Source organism: Lissotriton vulgaris, chromosome 7 (genome assembly GCF_964263255.1).
Source record: "Lissotriton vulgaris chromosome 7, aLisVul1.2, whole genome shotgun sequence".
Classification (NCBI taxonomy): Eukaryota; Metazoa; Chordata; class Amphibia; order Caudata; family Salamandridae; genus Lissotriton; species Lissotriton vulgaris.
This window is the reverse complement of record NC_141695.1, coordinates 493,223,692-493,244,540: the sequence shown is the minus strand read 5'-3', so window position 1 is coordinate 493,244,540 and position 20,849 is coordinate 493,223,692. Positions and strand designations below refer to the sequence as shown.

The 20,849-nt window shown below is 46.6% G+C and overlaps 1 protein-coding gene and 1 pseudogene across 11 annotated transcripts in view; one reads left to right on the top strand and one right to left on the bottom strand.

Moving 5' to 3' along the window:
- MAP2K4 (mitogen-activated protein kinase kinase 4) overlaps positions 1-20,849 on the bottom strand; it is a 767,786-nt gene that overhangs the window by 366,071 nt on the left and 380,866 nt on the right. The window lies entirely within an intron of this gene.
- Positions 7,831-9,381, top strand: LOC147701946 (uncharacterized; annotated as a pseudogene).

The following is a 20,849-nucleotide window of genomic DNA, read 5'->3' as shown; positions in this document are numbered from 1 at the left end:
ACAGGTCTGATTCCAAGACTCCCTAGTCTGGACTCCACCTCATGCCACTTTCTTCCTCTGCCCTACACTTCCCATCTCCTTATAATACTCTTGCAGGCTCTTTTTCAGCTCTCCCGCTCCCTTTGTCGCTGTTTTCACATTTTTCTCTTCCTCCTCTTTTCTCCCTTTCAGCCTTTCTCATTTCGATCTCTGGGTCAAAGTCTGAAAATGAAAGATAGGTCTTGGTGCCAAAAAAAGAAATGGTCCTCTGAAAGCAGTCTCTCTTCCATCTTTCCTCCAGAAATCACAGAATTCTTTCCACAAGGGATCAGTGGTCTCTAATGTACATGTCTCGGACAGAAACATTAGATGCTGCCATTGACTATATATAGTACAAGCTGGGCTGTTGGGTGACACAGGCTTGCACATTTCTGATGTACAGTCGATTATTTTGTAACCACTGGACTAGTATTTGGCCTTTATGCTACACTTGGTTCGCATCAGAGCAAAACCTGATTCTCTTGCTGCCTGTGGCACCAAAGTACACCAAATGTGTGTGTGTATCTGTCAGACGACTGTGCTATAACTCTGGCCATCTGAGGATGGCTCTAAAGCACCCTCTTGTCCTCCTACCCAAGAAAAACATGAGCCATCGCTTTGTATATCTATCCTGTTAGTGTTTTAGTTGCAGTACATCTATTCTGTTACTGTTTTTATTGCAGTACTTCTATTCCATTAGTGTTTTTGTTGCAGTACATCTATTCTGTTACTGTATTTATTGCAGTGCTTCTATTTCGTTCGGGTTTTTATTGCAGTACTTCTATTCCGTTCGGGCTTTTGTTGCAGTAGGGGGTAGTTTGAGTGTGCTGCAGGAATGTATAATGTCAAAAATAAAATCCAAACTTTGTTTTATAGAAGAATGATTGAAAACATATCTAGGCACTGTAAAAAAAAGAAATACATTTTGATGAAATGGGCCATTTTAAAATGGCATTGCGCCTAGCAGATCTGAGATGCATTCCAACACCTGTCAATTCTGACCTGAGGCTCCTCAGCACATGGAATGTTTTCCTTTGTGTCAACCTCAAGACTTTGACTGGAGCTTAGCGTCTGAAGTCAGACTAGGACCTGCAACCCTAGCCCACCTCGTCGCCTACATGGTATAAATGAAATATCATTTACATAGTTCACACATTACATGATCTCCTATCCCTACAGAAACAAGCGGTTGGGCAAGGCGGCCTCTTGGACTAATGTATTTTTATCGTAAATCCGTGAAAAAGCTGGGGCAAATGATTCAACATAGTTAATCGAGCATTCTCTCTTCCAAGGTCTATAAAATAAGGACCATTGACTAATGCTGCTGGATAGTAGTATTATCTCCCGTTTATTGTGCTTTGAAGTCTGTAGAGGGTGCCATGGTCTTCATTAAGAGTGAAGGTGTCAGATGTTTACCCATGGGCCGCATAAGATGCTGTGATTGTGGGGCACCCACATAACTGTATGCTGTCATGCCAGCGTAAGCTAGTCTATATATCTAATGCATTAATTCTTCTAGCCTGGATGACAGGGGGAGAGAGTGATGGTAGTACAAGGGAGGGGGCGGCATTTTTCAATTCTCGCCTAGGGCGGCAAAACACCTAGAAACGGCCCTGGGGGGGTTGGAGGCTGGGGGAGAACAGGGAGTGTGGACATGCGGGGGGAGCCTGAGCTTTACCATGGCCGGTTGTTTGAAGTGTTTATAAAAAGTACAAAATGCTTTGTATTTTACTGCCGGGATGACGACAGCGAGTGTGATGCGGAGTGGATTTGCCCCATCGGCTGTCAGGCCTTTCTGTTCTGCACTGCCCTGCGGTGACAGTGTGGTGTAGGAGAACTGTTACCAAATTGAGGGGGGGGGGGGGGGGGGCATGGATGTTTCGGAGGGCCAGACCTGCCGAGGAGCTGTGCTTTATTGTCCAAAGTTCCGAGTTCTGCCAGAGGGTGTTTTAAACACAAACACTAGTGTTCCGTTCAAAAACACATTTAAACAAGTAATACAGAGGCAGCGGAGAAAGTGTGGGGAGGCAGGTGAAAGACAGTCCGTTAAAAGACAAAGTAAGAGGCACTGGGCAGGGAAGACAGTTGCGAGGTGATAGAAACAATGAGAGAGACAACTCAGATAGAAGGGAACACAAGCGTTAGAGAGAGGCAGAGACAAGTTAGACTGAACTGTCTGTTCAGAGAGTGGGTTGTGGGTAGGTAAAAAAGTGAGAGCTGTAAGAGGCGAGACAGTTGAGAGAGGGGATAAAGTGCCAGCAGAATTGGAGAGAGCGCGGTTATACAGTTTAGCGAGAGACGCAGATAGAGGCAGGTTAGACAAGCATTGGCCGCGAGTATAATGTATAATTAAAAAAACTGCGAGTTGTGCGCACGCCGCGCAACATAAAAGGTGCTGTGCACGTCGCTCGAGTGCTTGTGCGTGTGAGGGTGAGCTGATCGCCGCTTTGGAAGCACCTCCAAAAGCGGCTTCTAAATGTCTCGGCCGAGATCAGTACATGCGCTGGATCAGGCCGCGACCTAAACACACATACCGCAAAGACTGCAGCGGGAAAGAAGAATAGAAGCCAGAAATTAGGGTTTTCACCTCGGCGAGGGTGACTATTGGAGCACCGGCGGGAGACAGCAGAGTCGGGCTGGGATTGGTGTGAGGGAGATAGAAGTAGTAAACAAGCCTGCGAGTGGTGCGCATGCGCGCGCCACAGCGTGCCATGTGGTTTCAATTATCGCGCCCGTGTCTGGGCACTATAATTGAAACCACAGGACCTTTGGTGCGCGTAATAGATACCAATAGGCCATGGGCGGAGCAATGCGTCCACCTTTGCCCAATTGCGTGCAGTCTTTCATAAAAAGACATACGCAAAGGTCAATAGTGTGGCCTAAAAGGAATCAAACATGCACGAGCGTGTGCAATGGCCAATAGTGTGGGCCAAAAGGAATCAAACATGCACAAGCGTGTGCAATTCCTAAACCGTTTTCAAACCCCCCTACAACAAGGGAAAGATAGACTGGCTGAAACACAAGGGAAAGAGAGACTGAAGCACAAGGGAAAGAGGGGCACGGGCTGAAGCACAAGGGAAAGAGACACGGGCTGAAGCACAAGGGAAAGAGAGACACAGGCTGAAGCACAAGGACTATATTAGAGACCGGATGAAACACAAGTAAAAGGGATACAGGCTGACTAATTTGTACCTGGGAGGCGTTCCTGCAACAGCTGAGATCCTGCGGCTCTGCTCCTGGGACACGAAGCGGAGAATACCGGTGCTGCCGGAGCTCGCCGCAAAGCCAGGGAGTGAGTTTTCCGGCTAAAAGCCGGGCACTGTTTGGGGGTCAACCGTAAGAGTTGGGGGCCAGGTGCCAGGGGAGGAAGCGGCTTGGCGTCGGAGCGGGGGCTCGGAGCTGAGGGGAGGAGAGTCGAGCCGGGCTGAGCTGCATTGGAATAGCGGCTCCGGTGACCTGCTTGTGGCTCTCCTTGTTGATACTCGTTGCTCTCCACTCCTTGCCCCCCCTCACCCCCTCCCCTGCGCTGGTACTTCGATCCATTTCCCTGGATCGTCTCTGAGTGAACGGAGCTGCCGGAGGAGGAGGTTCGCTCAGCCTGGGGCCACGAACGGCGAAGGAACAGCCAGTTCAGCAGCCTCTACAGGGAAACGCTGTCGGTGTGTGAATCCTAGTGGGAAGGGAGCCTCCAACCCACAGAGAGGACTGGAGGCTAACCGAGAGCAGGTAGGCGCCAGAGCTTATGCTGGGCTCGCCATCGATACTGGCAAGGATTTCACTCAGCGCGGATTGGTTTTGGGGTCAGCCTAGCTGTTGAGAGCGGAGAGCAGAGAGCGGAGACCAGAGGAGACAGGCTGCGTGCGGGTGTGAGCGCTGTGCCTAGCGCTGGGAAAACAACACTGCCGCAAGCCGCATCCCGGGGGTTCTACCGGGGGATTCTACCGCCAGGAGAGCCGAGCAGGGAGAATAATACCCGCCGCTGTATCGCCGCTGTTTCTGCGGTACTGTTCAATAGTTCTACAGTTCGACGGTTCGACAGTTCTACCGAGTCGAACCAGGCAGAAGAGACGGCCAGTGGCTGATTCTCGAGCCGTCCGGAGGGGGGAGGGGGGGGGGGCTCGCCCGGCGGCATTCGGCGGCGGCCATTACAACAGCCGCGAAAAACTACAAGCACCAGCAAGCACCAGTAAGAACCTGGTTGAACGCTATAGCTGCAGGGGAGTTCACCGTCGGAGAGTCAGAGAGTCACTGTGCGGTACCCTGACTAGCGGGGAGCTGCGGAGAGCTGCGGGAGGTTGTGAGCGCTGACTTCTTTCGCGCTGAGATAACAACACCGCTGCAGCAGCACCAGTCTGGAGAAAACGCAGGGGTGACCGCAGATGTACTCTAAGAGCAGCAAACCGGGCTGGCCGGTGTGATTCCGCATCCAGCGCCCTCCTGAGCCACAATTTCAGTAGCTGAGAGCCGGCGGTTGGCAGCGGTCAACGGCCCGGAGTTTGGAAACCGACCCGGACCCGGGCACAACCGGGCAGAAAGCAGTAGAGTCGTCACGCCAGTCCTGCCAGAACTACAGGAAGAACAGCAGTAGCTGCAGCCTCGCCGGGCACCCCGAACCCTTGGGGCCCCACGGTCAGGCTCGCCCAGCCCCGCCCCACCCTACCACGAAAGCCAGCAGGAGCATTTGCGAGAGCCAAGCAGCACTGCAGTGCAAGTAACGGACAGCGGCTCAAAGAGCGGTAAGAGGGTCAGTGTGAGTGGAGGTGGGCTAAGATCCTGGAGGTCTTGGAGACGGAAACCCCTTGACAGCAGGACAAAGATTAAACCTGACATCAGTCACTCTGACCTCATTAAATCGGCCGAGTAGCCCTTAAACCCATATATAGTCTGTAATCTACCTGTCCAGACAAAGACCATCATCATTATAATTTTATCTAATACGATTACATCCCCGAAGAAGGTAAAAGAAGGTAAAAGAACAGCGAGGTCCCGCTTGGGGAAATGAGATCAGGGAAAGTGCGCCAACCAGCGGAAAGCAAGAAATCCCCCCAAAAAACGAGGAAAACAACTGCTGAATTGACAATGCCATTGAAAAAAGAGTCCGTTTTAAACCTCAAGGGAGAGGTTGGTATCTGCACCAACTCCTGAGTTAAACTCAGACACCAGACAGAAATCAGGTCTTTTAAAGTTATTTTATCTTAAGAACCCAATGGCAGCAATTTACGCTCCAACCGCTGAAGCTAGCAAACTACCAAGCCCCATCGCGCCACTGAATGGCCTCCCCTCATCGGCAAACAACCTGCAGAACAAGGTAAGCGAGGACTCGGGGCGTCAATCACCCAAATCGAGCACGGGTCCCCCTCTTCAAGGCAATCAAACATTAGTGAGCGCCCAGGTGCACTGCCCCAACACTCCCTTAGCTCCAAACGAAATAAGGGGAAGTACAGTCGTAAAGAACAACTTAGACAACAGCCCAGTAAGGGACATCAGGCCAAACAAGCAAAAAAGTGTGATACCTGCGGAGACAACCGAAGCTAGTGATCAAACAATGGAAATTATGGGCGTACAGGAAGGAACCATTGGGCCCAAAAACTTACCCAACTCATCTGGGCAAGAAGGGGACTCATGGATAAAGTCCCTCTTTTTACCCAACGATTCTCAACTTGCGGAACTCACAGAGAGAATCACAAAGTACATCGACTCGCAAGGGAGAGCATCACGACCAGAACATGGTTTTGATGATCGTCATCTGAGTCCAGGTATGCTGGTCTCAACCCCCCCGGGATTGTAAGTCACAAAGAAGCCAAAGAAGTGCTTGCGCAAATGACAGCATCACAGTGCAGACAATAAAATTACAGCCCATTTACGCTGCGCCAATTGCAATTTCCTCAGGGAACATGTCGGAACTGGAACCCAAAGATTCCATCCATACTGCGCCAATCACAATTTTATCAGGGAACACGTCGGACTTAGAACTCAAAGATTTAAGTAAAATTCAAAAAGATGAGCCCTCCACTCTATGGACTCAATCTCTACTAAGCACTTTGGAACAAGCGATAAAGGTGCTGAATTATCAATCCAATAAAATGGAAGTCCAGATTGACCTTATCACACTAGTGGCCAGTCACATCTCGGGCATAAACGCTAAACTGGACTCCCTATCATCACTCATAACAATATACGGAAAATCAGAGCATAACACAAACCGGAGTCATCAACAAGGAATTTGTGGTTGAGGAAGTATAATTGAAAAGCTAGCAAGCCTCCCGGACATTTTGAAAGACTTTCTAGGGGAGGTTAAACAAGCGAGCGGCCACAGCCAGATTAAGGAAATCAAGCCTATCATGAAGAAAGTCCAACCACCCAAGAAAGGGCATGAAGATCTTATAAGAACCAAACATGTAAGGGATCGAGAACAAGCACTAAAGGAGGGCGATCTAGGCAAAAAAGCCTTAGATTTGGATGATATACAACCTATCCAAAATTCCATAACTAAGGATAAACCAACAAAGCAGCAAAGAAAAAGGGCAAGAAAGGCTAGGCTCAAGTACAAGAAACAACCAAACCTAGATTCGGGCAAAATCTTCCCTATATTTCAATCGAAAATCAACCATGAAATAAAATCTAATTTTTCGAACGGGTCACCTACAGGAGAGGAAATATTCACAGACCGATTCGACATATCAAATATATCAAACTCACTAAGGGGCGAGGACCCCAGGACTGGAGCCAACCTAACGTCATCCCCATCCTTAGGCGCCATCAGCCAAATGGAAATTAGACCGTCCCAGCAATCATTAGCAAAAAAGCGGGAAAGAGAAAAAAGTAAACCCATACAAATGGACGTTCCAGGAGGGAGGGAGGAAACCGAGTCGCTGTCAGCCCCGGAGAAAATAACCTTGGACATAAAACGTACTCACAAAGAGGACTCCAACTCTGGTATAAAACACATAACTGAACAACAAATATCTACAACAGTTGGAGGAAAACTGTATGAGGCAATTGGAGCAGCAGCAGCACGAGAAACTAAAATCGTGTCAACCCCAATGCGAATCACTGTCTTGGAAAAGGAACGTAAATGTTCGCTAATTCGAAAGGAGCAAAGTATGGCCCCCACGAAGCTAACCAACGCAGTAATAACCCAGAAAAACGTAAATAGATCTGAGTCAGTACAGAATGAGCAAGAACATAAAAAGAATCAATTTGCGTGCGAAAGTATCCAACCTCACAACCTGCCATTGTGCAATGCTGGCCCAATTCAAAAGGAGCCAAGCAACGTTCAAGAACTATTTGACTTAAAACTTACCTTTATCCCAGAATATCCTACAAGGGGGCCCCAAGATATCTTGAATCGAGGGAACTTATTAAAATTATTCAAGGAAACAATGGGCCTAAAAGAAATTACTTCCCAGGACCTCTACTCTGTTGAATTCAGGCAAAATGTAAACAATGTGGCAATTGAAGAAACAGTCACAACTTGGACCTCAAGGGACCTGGTAGAAAGGATTTACCTCGCAAGACAACAATTCGAATTATGGGGTATATCTATAATACGACATAAATGCCCGAGGTACCCCTACCCTTTAGAAATTAACACTCATGAGCAAAACAAAGGGCAGGAGAGAACAAGTCAACAAGCCTCCTGTCTACGCGGTGCCCGAGCATCCACACCAGAGCCACTAAGAACAAGTCACCCTCAACAAACAATCGGTCCTCACCACGCACACAGAACGGACTGGTCTTGGGTACTTAATGTCCTGAGCAAATAAACTACCTAACCCAGCCCCAAATCCCTTAGTAACCTTACGGAATGAGATGCCCCCTCAAAATCTAACGAAGAAATCAATAGTTTCAATCTGTTCGTGGAACGAGCATGGATTTTGAGAAATGGCCCATGATAACGAAACCCTAGCATTCTTCCTACAACACGACATAATCATGACCCAGGAGACATGGATATTACAACCCTCACCAATTCCAGGTTTTAAGGGACACCATATACATGCGGAAAGCTTCTCCAAGCATGGACACCCCCGGGCGAATTATCGATATATATAACCCACAAATACAACTGGTGTTCAGAGGAGATAGACGTGGGCCTAAAGTGGGCCCAAGTGATCAGAATCTTCGAAACTCCGACGCAGGGGACAACACCGTGGCAAATATTATTTAACGTCTACATTCATCCAGATAAAAAAATCTCAAAAAGAAAAGTATGCGATTCTTGTGTCACTTATTAAGGCAATGCAAAGGACCTACCTACTGCACCCGTTGGTTATCTCAGGAGATTTTAACAACGTGCTCATTGACCACAATAAAGCGAAGGTGAAGAAGCCCACTGACTGTATCGGAAAAAAGTTAGCCTCCAGTCTAACTGAACATGGATTATCAATCCTGAATGGCAACAACAAGGGTGATAGGCCGGAAGCCGTCACATATTTGAGTGGCAGGGCGCACTCAATAATTGACTATTCAACAGTAAGTGACAAGTTACTTCCCCGTATCTAATCCTTTTACATAGAACAGCGGGCAGAAAGCGATCATTTTCCACAACTAATAAGGCTGAACATTGTACCAAGTACGGCGCCAACAACGGCCTCCCTTCTGCTCCACGCTTCAAATTTCAACTTGAGGAAATTAAAATGGCGCGTAGAAGGACTGGGTAAAATTACGCACCTAGTAAAAACCCATTTGGCAAAACTTGGAACTCAAAAGGAAGAGAAACGAGTACCCAACTGGGAGCAAATGATTCAGGTCTTGCAGGATAAATTCCCAGCAAGACCAGGGACCCGTAGCAAATGTAACATCAAGAAGGAGCCATGGTTTGACACTGAGTTAAGAGCTAAAAAAAGAATGGTTGCAAAGGAGGTTCGAACACTGGCAAGCCAAAAAAACATCAGGGCCAGTGGTAAATAAATCCAAACTAAGGGGTGCCAGGAGTATCTACAGGAAGGCACTGAGGGCCGCTAAGTACAAATACAAAGAAACCACCTAGAACAAACTGTTAATAGCGGACAAACACCAAAAAAGCCGAGACTTCTGGGGTATAATAAATGATTTAAATCAAGGGGTAAAACTCCAACAAGAAGCCGGGGTCAGAGCTGATACCTGGACTAGACATGTACAAGCTTTATACAGCAAAACAGATCAAGGGCATGCAAACGGTTCATGGGCAGCTAAAGATAATTCGGAAAATTTAAAAAGAGCAAATAGCAAGGTGCACAGGGATCCTGAACATGAAAGTCTATCGAACGGGCAGAAGGAGCCAGAAGACAGTACCTCCATAAAGGAATTACGTAAAATCGTTTTAGGATTAAAGTCAGAGGGCACAGCAGGCCCAAATGGCCTAGCGAACGCAATTTTTAAACATGATCCAGATCTGTGGTCAGAGACCCTAATGCCACTGTTCAATCAAATCGACAGACAACCAGACTTACCAGCATCCTGGAATGGTAGTGTTATCCATCCCATTTCTAAGCACGGCGACCACTGTAACCCCAAAAACTATAGACTGATATCATTAATAGACGTTGAAGCTAAACTCTATGCCTCCTGCCTTTTACTTTACCTACAAGCGTGGATAACAGAAACAAGGATCATGCCATTATTCCAAACAGGATTCAGGAAAGGAATGGGAACAATAACTAACCTAACTTGTCTGTCTATCCTAAGGGACACCGCGGTAGCGAAAGGCACTCGTTTGTATGCCTGTTTCATAGACATTAAATCTGCCTTTGACCGGGTGAACAGAGAGCGCTTGTGGAGTAAATTAGAGACCTGGAGATTGCCACACCAACTTTTAACAGCCATCAAAGCCCTTCATCATCACACCCATGTAAGATTGAAATTAGGTAATTGAGGCAGCACAACTAGGAGCATTCAAACGCACCAAGGCTTAAAAAAAGGCTGCGTATTAGCTCCCACCCTCTTCAATCTTTTTCTCTCTGATCTCTCAAGCGAGATCGTCTCAGTAGATAGTCACCCTCCTTCTCTGGCAAACAAATCAATACACTTCTTACAATATGCAGACGATATAGTTTTGTTGAATCAAACACCAATCGGCCTACAAAGGGCCATCAACAAACTAACATCGTATTTAGAACGAGAAAGCCTCGAACTAAACTAAGAAAAAACCAAAGTGGTTCGGCTCGTGGATCAGAAAAAACGAAAGTACAAATGGACGGGCCAAGGGGTAATAGTGAAAGAACAAGAGTATTACAAGTACTTGGGAATAACACCAGTGCTTTAAATGGCAAAAAATAAGTGCAGGTACTCATTAATAATGAGCTAGAGGTGTAGTGAGGGGGCGGGGCTAGGGGCGGGGCTAAGGGCAAGACATGATGATACTTAACGACTTCTATATTAGATGCGGCACATACCAAAACACATGAGAAATGTGTTTATACAAACAAAGCAGGTTATCTCATTACACAAAAAGAAAGAGAAATGTGATATGTTAACATTTTCTTTTTTTTTTGCAATAGTGGCACCTTCTTAATGTCATACTGTTAATTGCTGTTTGTCACAATACTATATTTTTTTGAGCACGCAAGTAGGAAGAAACTGAACATACCCCCACTTCGAACAAAAGCTCTGATGGCACCAAGCAAATGAAGCAAACAATCATGACCCTTCCCCAGAAAAAAATTCTTGTCTCATCCATCGATCTATCCATTCATCATTTCATCATACCATTTACCTGCTGATGTCAACCATTTAACCTTTACATTCTATCGTCTATTCAGTCTTTCATCCTCATTCAGTTTTTCACCACTCTGTCTATCCACCCTTCATATCCAAACCTATCCATCCATCTCCAAACAAATCCATTCATCCTTTCACTCATCCATCTCTTTATCCACACTTTCCCTCATCCATCAATCCTTTCGCTCATCCATCAACCCTTTTACTCTTTTATTCCATCCACCCTTTTATTCCAATCCCTCCTTTCACTCATCCATCATTCCTACCTTTAATTCATCCATCCAATCTTTCACTTATCCATCCATCATCTGCTCTTTTAGCCAATCATCCACCATCTTTCACCCACGCATGCTTTTACTCATGCATTAATCTATTCATCCATCTATCCATCCACCCTTGCTCACTCATCCATTCATCCACTCACTCACTCACCCAGCCACCCACCAACTCTCCCTTTTACGTTATTCATGAATCTTTGTCGCCGAGCAGATATGTACACACAAGGTGCCACCCATTTTCTTTAAAATACCTCCTGGGAGCGTCTTGATTCTCCCTCTTTTTCTCTTTTTTTTCCTTACAAAAACAGGCATACAAATGCACGCAAACACACAAACATAGCAGACGCACAGAAGACTCGATGTGATAAAAGCCATGTTTTCTCTTCACCTTCTCTTCATAGTGTGAATGTGATCGACAGCACAGGGCCTAAACGGACCATGCTCTGTCAAGCACCGCGTGATGGTGAGCACCAAACATTATTCAAAAGAGCCCTGCTGAATAGCTCAGCTGGGGCTCAGTTCGGGGCTACAGAAGCGGCGCCTTGGCTGCCAGAGACACGTTTCACTCCTGCTCATCAGCACAGCCAAGGAGCCTACTTTTCATGAGTACCGGTACTCTCCTCGGAAGTAGAGAAGTGCCGGTACTCAGAATAATATTTCTAAGAAGTGCCGGTACTCCGTACCGGTGAGTACCGGCCCATTTAAAGCACTGATTAACACTAACAAAAGGTGAAAGCCAAAAGGATCACAGAACCGCATTAAAAGCAAAAGCAGAATCCTTAATCTTCGCACACCGCTCTTTAAAAACAAAATGGATTGTCCAAATCATAACCACTTATTAAAAGTAATGGCAGCACAAATTATGCCCACCCTAAATTACGGGCTAGTTACGTGGTGTGGCAAGGAGGTTGATCTTTTAAACGCTCTACAGATAAAAATCTATAAAGCGGTTTTCAATCTGCCTAAATCGGGCTCAGCCTCCCAAGTTAGGCTAGAACTCGGCCTGCTAAACCAGATGTTCCGGAGCATGAGCGGCTTCGTGAAACTCTGTTGCAAACTTCGAGCAGCGGACTCTGATTCACTTGACTGGCTGAGTTGGGAGGAAATTAAAAAAACAGGGGGAAACCAATACACCGAACACTTGGGGAAAGTACCTGAAACTCTGTGTGGAAAAGTTGGAGCTGGAACCAGCCTGGGAATCGGGGACAGATAAAGCTACCCTAAGCAAACAAGCCAATGCGGCAGCAAAAAGGAAATCCTTTTTGAAGGATAAAGATCTATTGGCAAAACGTCGGCACAGCTGGACCATTATGAACTCTTTTAAAACCTTAAAACCACTTGCATATTTAGTAACACACTTCAGTGGTCACCTAAAAAAAGAACTTCTAGCCTATCGGATGGGGATGCACGCGACAAAGGACCTGCAACCGTCCTGGAAACAGTCTGACCAGACGGAAAAATGCCGCCTCTGTGGGTATAAAATGGAATCACTTGTACACCTTTTTTGCACATGTCCGGCCCTGATAAGTCAGAGACGACTTTTATTGAAACCTATCTTCAACGAGTTAAAAATTCCTTCCAGCAGACACGCAGTTACAAGCTGGCTTGGAGGATCCTCTATAATCCTGGCTTGCCGAGGGGTCAAATTTTTGGCTATAGCAAAAAAAGCCTTTGAATCAATTGAACAGGAGGATGAGCCAACTGGCGGGCCATCAGGGACCCTTTTAGCCTCATAAGTGCTGCGCCTAGTCCAACGGCCGACGGCACCACTACCTCTGGAGTGCTGCCGTCGGACGTTCCAACTGCACCTGCGCAATGGAACGTTCAGCACTGGAGCTGGACGTTCCATAGCTGCTAAGGTGTTAATCCAAAGACCTAATATGCACCGGCTCTAACAAAACAGCGACAGCAAGACACAATTGCAGTTTTTTTTTAAACTTTGTATTGTAATTTTTATCATGTACATTTTGTAATAATTTTAATTAATTATGCAAATAAAACTTCTGATTCTGGATACAGGCTGAAGCCCAAGGGAAAGAGAGACAAAGGCTGAAGCACAAGGAAAATATTAGAGACAGGATGAAACACAGGAAAAGGGGATACAGGCTGAAACGCAAAGAAAGGATGCTTAGTTACAAGAGCAAAGGGGAGAAACAGCAGACATTAACACAAAAGGAAGACACTCAACATCATTGTGGAACACTGGGGAAAACAGAGCCTCTGAGAGGAGAGGAAACGAGCCGCAGGCAGTGGCTAGGCGCTGATGAAACGAGGAGGGGGCCTCCCTACACGAACAGAGGGCAGCACTTACCCAGGCAGCAGAGCAGTCTCCAACCTTACTCCTCCAATATGAAGCTTTTACGCCCCGGGTGCACTGTCGAAAGGAGGAGCATAGCCTCTAAGGAGGACCAGCAGTTATTTATGAAAGGAGGAGGCCCGTCAGACATAAATACATCGAATACATCTCCAGACTGATGTCTGACGAATTCACATTTGGTCATTTCCAATTATTTCCCACAAACGCTGCATGTGGCCCCCTAAAATTGGCAATACCAATTCAGCAAGAGCATCAGGTTGTATGGATAAAACACACGTAAATACCTTATGGGGTGCGGGTTTCAAATGCGTAGTGGGCCTCATTGGAAAACTGCGATTGTACAAGTGGAATTATTATTTCAGGTCTTTCTAAGCCGCACAAATATCCTTTAATGTGAGTCAAAAAGCACAGGTCCTGGACAGAGACCCCTGAAAAGGAACATGAAAAAACACTCCTCGTGTTTCAAGTAAAAGCCACCCTGAGTTAGGAAGAGCCCCCAGCGCGCTGCTAGCACAGGATGAACACAATGCGTTTCCAGTGTGACAGAGCGGGTGGAGGCACGGAGCCCTGCCCGGGTACCAGCCTAGGAGGGGCGCTATATTGCGTACGGATCTGGGGTACAGCGCTTAACTAGTAATATAGTGCTATTTAAGCGTGAGCCTGCTCGGCACGTGCAAAGGGACGCAGCTATCTACTGTGCAGCAGGTGCAGCGGTACCGGGCGCAGTTGTGTTAGGGGCTATGCACCCACATTGTGGCCGCATTCTAATATTCAAAACGCAGACGGGGTTAAGGCCTTGCTTGCATCAGGGCTCATGACAGTTTGCTGCTCTCTCAACTTTTATCGTTCAGCAAGTCCCACCTAGGCGCTATCATGATGCCGTTTTATGATCCCTGACCCCTAGTAGATATCTATGGTTTAATTTCGGCGCCGTGTGCGAGCACCTTGACTCAAAATATCTGCAAGTTAATGCATGTTTCGCTGAAGACAGAGCTCGGAAACAGTGAAATAAATGCCGTGTCATCAAGCTCAACTGTTAGCAACACACATGCATTCACTCAAAGATATTTTGTGTTAATGTAGCCGCACAAGACGCCAAACAGAAGCACACAGATGCCTTCTGCGTTGTCACTGCACAGAAAAATGGATCATAATACCGCCTTTGTCTCGGGCATCTGTGATCTTCAACAAATGTCTTTAAGTGCGGACTTCCTGTAACTCATCTGTTTAATAACGTGAGCTCAAGGGAAAGTGTATGCAACTAGCGCCGGGATCAGCCCCACTGGAAGCGAAAGTGGAACCAGGCCAGAACTAGACCAGCAGCGCCTAGGTAGGACCGGTCAGCCAGTGACCCTCGTGCTGGGATGTGTCCCGTCCTCACCAGGCAGAGGAACCTTTTCTTCCTCACTTTTCTTATCATTTACCCCGTCCTCGGTTTGGTGTGGGGTGTCGGAGGCACAAGCAAAGCCCGCAGCGGCAGTTGGGACAAAGACTTTAATTACCGCCTTTCTACCGGTCAGCTCAATGGGGTAGGGGTCTGCTGGGTACCCGCCAATCATAGGGGAATATTAGTATATACTAGGGGCCAGGCGGGCAACTAGAGCCAAATTGGGGGGGGGGGGGTTGAGCGGAGAGGCTGGAAAATATTTCGGGGCGGAGCTAATTCTTCCACCACGGACAGAGAGGCTGTAAGAAGGGGTGAACACACAACAGAAGCCTCATTTACAAGTACATGATCTTTTAAAGACCTGTTAAGTACTCGGGTGCGGCTGCAATTTGATGCTTGCCAGCCCGCAAAGCTGTCTCCGCCTGGGCTGGCACACAAAGGGGGGGGGGAGGTGCGGGGGAAGTATGGCTGAATCCCTGTGAGCCCAATGGGTGTTGCGCGCCTGCTAGGAGCAGGTGCAAATGGGTTATTTGCTGTGTAAAGTCACCCGACATAGAGGGGAAACAACTGCCATGTACCAGGCACATGTTTGCGCCGCATTAGTTTAATTTTTAAAAGCTATGCCCATACGTGCTTCTGCTCTTTCTGACGCCACGCACTCAAACGAGTTAGGAACTGAGTGGTGGGGTGTTATTGTCGAGCAGAAAACCGGCGGCCATCTTGGGGGTAGACCCAGTACCAGCGCTCTAGCGCTCGAGGACCTAGTATAAAAATAGATGGCCATACCTCCGCGCAGCGGACGCGATCAGCGGGCGCGCCATAGGCGCGCCGAAGTCAAGCTTAAGTCCTGCCCGTCTGCGCCCGTCCGCGCTAAGGACGGGCTCAGGGTTAAATACTATACCCCAGCTTTCACCTGGTCAAGAGAGGAGTTATTATCTCTAAATAAACATTCCAAACACTGTCAGCATACCATTAAAATAGGCGACTCCTTTTCCTTTGCTGGTGCATTACTATACCGCCCTCCAGGACATGCCAAGCAATTCCTAGAAACTATAGGGGAGGTACTTAGCAGCCAGACTCTCAGGTTCGCTAATTTCACCATACTAGGAGATTTAAACCTTCATATGGACGATCTCAACGATAAACATGCCTCCACCTTTAACCCCTTCGCTGTTCATGACGAGCTCAGCTCGTCATGAGTCACACTGGTCGTGTGCTTATGACGAGCTGAGCTCGTCATGAACAATGGGGAATCTGAAGTAACAGCACAGGAGGGGAAAACCTCTAGCAGCCAAGGTGCTAAAGAAATCATGCAGGTTCTGGGACTGATGATGCATATCTCGGAACCTACTTACTTGGCAGGCCATATACTCGACTGCATCAGCACTAATATAGAGGCGATGAATGTTTAATCCCCGGTTCAACAAACATGGACGGACCACACATGTATTGAATTTAGTTTTATCACTAAGGAAACTGAGAAAAAGAAGAAGGATAAATACCTAAAGGATAAACCTGTACCTTGCTGGGGCAAAATCATTGAAAACCCCGACCTTTACAATTGGGCAAAGGATAGCAAACCTAATCTGTCAGGAAATATCCACATTGACAATCAGAAATTTGAGGACTGGATGGCTGAAATAGGAAATAAGATGACAACCGCAGGGACAGGATCTAAATCCAACAAAGAGAAGTACTCTGCACCTTGTTTCTCAGGTCCTCTAAAAGAAATGCTGGTCAATGTTAACATTTTAGAGCGAAAGTGGCGACGCCACTATGAGCAGGAGGAAAAAAGAGCATATAAGACGGGGCGGAGACAATATCATGCTACGATCAAAAATGCCAAAGCCAAGTATTATACGGAACAAATTGAAGCGTCAGGTAACAAACAAAAAGAAATATTTGAAATTGTGAATAGTTTCAGAAACCCTAAGGCACTGACACAAGAGATCCCACCCTCACAGAACCTATGTGAGAAGATAGCTGAGTATTTTACCCAGAAAATAGATACTATCACAAAAGACTTTCCATCGTTTAAGTCAGAGGAATCAGAGGTCAAGTCAAATTTAAGCATTCATAAACCCTGCTGGGAAACCTTTGACCCCCCATTAGCCTGGAAGATAAGCATAAGGCGAAATCCGCGATGAAATCAGGGTCTCCTTTTGATCCCTGTCCCCCAACGTTGCTGAAAGCAATAGTAGGAGAAGTCAACCCTGAAATAAATTCCATTATTAATGCCTCCCTCGCATCTGGCGAGATCCCTTCACGATGGAAGGTGGCAGCAGTTAGACCCCTGCAAAAGAAAGCTGTCAAGGATCCGGCTACTCCTACAAATCTACGCCCAATCTCGCTTCTCCCAATTCTATGCAAACTGACCGAATCCTGTGTCAATAAACAACTGATTACCTTTTTGGAGGAAAATGAAATCCTCCATCCCTGCCAAGCTGGTTTCAGGGCACACCACTCTACCGAATCAGCACTTCTTTTCACTACTGAAACCATTCGAGCTGCATTGGATCAGGCAAGAAGGCTGTCCTGATCCTATTAGATCTCTCCGCAGCATTTGATACGGTGTCCCACGCTATCCTTTTACATCGCCTAGCTAATGCGGGCATAGCAGGAACCGTTCTCGAATGGTTCAGAAGTTTTTTGGCACATAGGCGTCAGGTCACCATGCTGGGCCAATTCCGCTCTGAGGAGAAAATTCTGACAACAGGGGTCCCGCAGGGCTCAAGTTTGAGCCCCACATTGTTTAATCTTTATATGGTTCCCCTGATCAAACTTATCTCCCCGTCTGGCATTGACTCGATAGCATATGCCGACAACACTCAGTTGGTACTAACTCTGGACAAAAATGCTTCGAATGCTGAAGTAACTCTGAAAGAATGTCTTTCAGCAGTATTTTCATGGATGACCAGCACCCATTTAAAATGTAATTCTGCTAAAACAGAAATTGTGCCTTTTGGTCCTAATAACTGCTTCTCTCCTCAGTCCTGGAGGCCTAAGGAGGCAGAGGCCCCACCCAATACCATCAATGCAGTTAGAAATCTGGGGGTTAAATTCGACAACACTCTGTCCTTCAACCAACAAACTAGAGAAGTAGCCGGAAACTGCTTTAACATCATCAGAGGTCTGAGAAAATTCTTTAAGCTGCTCCCTCTGAGTACCAGACGGACGGTTGCAGTAGCATTGATAACATCAAGATTGGACTACTGCAACAGCCTGTATGCAGGGCTGAACAGATCTGCCCTGCTCAGACTTCAGATGGTCCAGCATGCTGCGGCCAGGCTAGTCTTAGGTTGGGCAAGAACATCCTCAGACTCTGCCGCTCTAGATGCGCTGCACTGGCTCCCGATACAAAAACGCATTCTGTTCAAGGTTTTGACAATTTCCCTTAAGGCCTTTCATCATCAAGGCCCAGTCTACTTACAGAAATACTTCAAACAATACCATCCGACACGTGAACTCAGATCATCCACAGCAAATCTGCTTATCATCCCCAATTTTAGGCTGACGACCAAGGGAGGTAAATCCCTTTCTGTTATTGGCGCAAAAGCATGGAACAAATTACCCCAACATCTCCGTGTAGCCAATACAGAATCAAGTTTTAGGAAACAACTAAAAACATGGATCTACTCACTGCCAGACACAGTATGCAAAACCCCAATATGATCCTTTTCCAGCTCTCGGACTGTCTAGCTATTGTCATCTGCTTGATATAGGGAGTCTCAGCGCTAAGATGCTCCTCGGAGTGGTAGCGCGCTATACAAGTACCAAATCACATCACATCACATCACAGGAGCTGCTGTGTACCTGGCACCCGGAAAAGGGGCGGCACAGACAGGGCTGCTGTGTACCCGATGTTATTTATTTATTTTTATTTATTTTATTTCAAAGGTTTTATATAGCGCTACTGGGCCCAAGAGTATCAGAGCGCTTTACAAGGATGGTGAACATAATGAGATAAAATTAACAACTAAGCAAAAAAGAGTTACAGTATGATAATGCATTCAACAGGACTAAGGGGGCAAAGAAACAGAGAGATAAAATTAAGTGGAAAGTGAGTATTAAAAGTTAGGAGAGAGAGGGGGTTGAAGAGAGGGGGAGTGAGAAAAGGAAGGGATTGAGAGGGGGTGGGAAGAGGAGCGGACAAGGGAAGAGAAAGGAGTGAACATGTTCAGAGTCAGTATTTGTTGAGGGACACTGTTGTGTACCAGGCACGGAGCACGTGCGTTTGGGGGTGCTGTGTACCCGACAAGGAAGGGGCTGCTAAGTACCGGATGCTAGTCATAGAGGAAGGACCCTTCCATGTAACAGGCACCCACAAGAGGGTGAGGGGGGCTGATGTGTACCAGGGATCCGCACAGAGGGAGCTGGGGGGTGCTGTGTACCAGGCACCTATTTGGGCGGGCAGTGTACCAAACACATTTGTGTTGGAGGGCAAAAGCAGTGACGGGGACGCCCCATGTTTAAAGAAAAATCTGCTTTTGCAGTGGAGAGTGATGGGAGGACAGAAGCAAATACGGGAGAAAATCCATTAAAAAAAAAATGCAACTTTCTTTTTTTATAGTCACCACACTGAGCTCCGAAGTGCAGCCATAAATATTAAACACCCGCTGCTCGCTCTCCTAAGCTTGTACGGAGGCTGCATCTGTGTTGGAGGGTGGTGAGACGGGAGCAAAGCAACAATTAAGGGTGTTTTTTTAAAGTTTACACTGCAGCCACCTATATTAAACACCCGCTGCTCACCTTTAATATGTTTCTGCTTAGCCTGCCTTTGTGCCGGAGGGTGGTGGGTGGGCGGAAGCAACAATGGGAGCAAAGCAACCATTTTATTACAAGTAATTTCCCTGATTAGCTCACTGAAGCACCAGCAAGAAGGTTGCAAGGGCTTTATTAAAGAAACTAAAAACAAGAAGCACACAAGACGTCAGCGATTCTTTCATTTAGTTGCTTCCCTGTGAAATGGATCCAAAAAAGAAGCCCGTGAGTGGTGCGCTCGCACCACAGCGAGTCGTGTGGTTTCAATTATCGTGCCCGTGTCTGAGCACGATAATTGAAACCACATGACTGCCGGTGCGTGTAATAGATACCAATAGGCCATGGGCGGAGCAATGCGCCCGCCTTTGGCCAATTGAGTTCTGTCTTTTATAAAAAGACGCACGCAAATGCCAATAATGTGGACCGAAAGGAAAAGCACGCGCATAAGCGTGTGCGATTCCTAGGTCGGTTTTGAAACCCCCCTCAAGAGGTCTCTCGCTGCGAGAAACCTAAAAATGACCTAATGTTGGAATCCAGCCAATCAGCACCCTCTAGAACACTCTCAGCAGAGGCAGACTCTCTCTTTTCTAAGCACAAGTGGGAAGTAAGAATCCCAACAATTACAGAGAACTACCTTTCCTGGGAGGAGGGTTTGTTGTATATGAATCTATGAGAGATACTAATTCTGGTTAACCGCAGTTATAGGAAAGTAACTTATTTTCTTATCCAGTATTAGGGGAGACATGTACATCATAACCCCCTAAGTTACTGAAATATAACAGTGACATTAGTAATCATGTAGATACTCTTTCAATTTCTGCAAAGGCTTAAAAAGATGCCTAGATGTATCCAACAACCTGTTTAGTAGAACAGTATAATAAAACCTCAGCGCTGTACAAAAACTTACATTAGCAACAAATAGCAAGCAAAGTTATGAATGTTGAGTAGGATATGTATGTATGTGTGTATATATATATATATATATATATATATATATATATATATATATATATATATATATATATATATATATATTCATTCCACAACTTTTCCCGATGAGGGAAAAAATGGGTTGCACACCCAAGTCAGTTCACAAAGAGCAAGTTACTTACCTTCGGTAACGCTTTTTCTGGTAGATACTATATCTGCCTGTGGATTCCTCACCTTGTGAATATCCCCCTTGCGTCAGCAACGTTCGGAAATTTTCTTCGTAGCACGCCGACGTGGGCGACGTCACAGGAGCACGGCATCGCGCGTGACTCCCACTGACGTCACCGACCCCATATCAGGCCCACGCCGGCGTGATGACGTCAGTTCCGCCCTTTTTTCCGTGCCTTCGAGGCACACGGACGGACCAACGATAGCAAACATGCAAATATACAATGTA